Source organism: Propithecus coquereli, unplaced genomic scaffold (assembly GCF_000956105.1).
Source record: "Propithecus coquereli isolate 6110/MARCELLA unplaced genomic scaffold, Pcoq_1.0 Scaffold587, whole genome shotgun sequence".
In the NCBI taxonomy this organism is placed as follows: domain Eukaryota; kingdom Metazoa; phylum Chordata; class Mammalia; order Primates; family Indriidae; genus Propithecus; species Propithecus coquereli.
Window position 1 is genome coordinate 896561 of NW_012151807.1, and position 613 is coordinate 897173.

The following is a 613-nucleotide window of genomic DNA, read 5'->3' on the forward strand; positions in this document are numbered from 1 at the left end:
GAAGGGCACACTTATAACTTCTGACTCAAACTGCACAAAAGTAAATTATGTAATGAAAATGTGTGTACCCCCTAGTATTCTGAAATAAAAAAAATTCTTATGGCAATGAGCAAAATTTTATAATTTCACAGAACACTTTCATCTGCACCCCGGTATGTAACTTCTGCTTTCCAAAACCTGCTTAAATGCTAATAGGACTCATACAACATTTGTAATAATAATTTCAGAATGAAAAATAATATTATGGATTAGGCCTATGTCTCCTATAATAACCAATGTTTCCAGAAAAGTAGGATGTGAGAGTGTCTTCTGTACCAATAGATGACTTTCTTTGATAAAAACGGATGCCCCCGTTATTTTGAAAATTGTCAACAAAGTGGATGGGAAAGCATTATTTCTGGGTGTGTCTGTGTGGGCGTTTCTGGTCGGGGCTGGCATTTGAATACGGACTGAGTACGGGAGATCTGCCCTTGCCCATGTGGGCAGGCGCCATCCAGTGGGCTGAGGGCCTGGATAGAACGAAAAGGCAGAAGAAAGAAGAAAGGTGAATCTGCACGGTTTCTCCCCTCTGCAGCGGGGACACCTTTCTTCTCCTGCCCCAGGACATTATAGC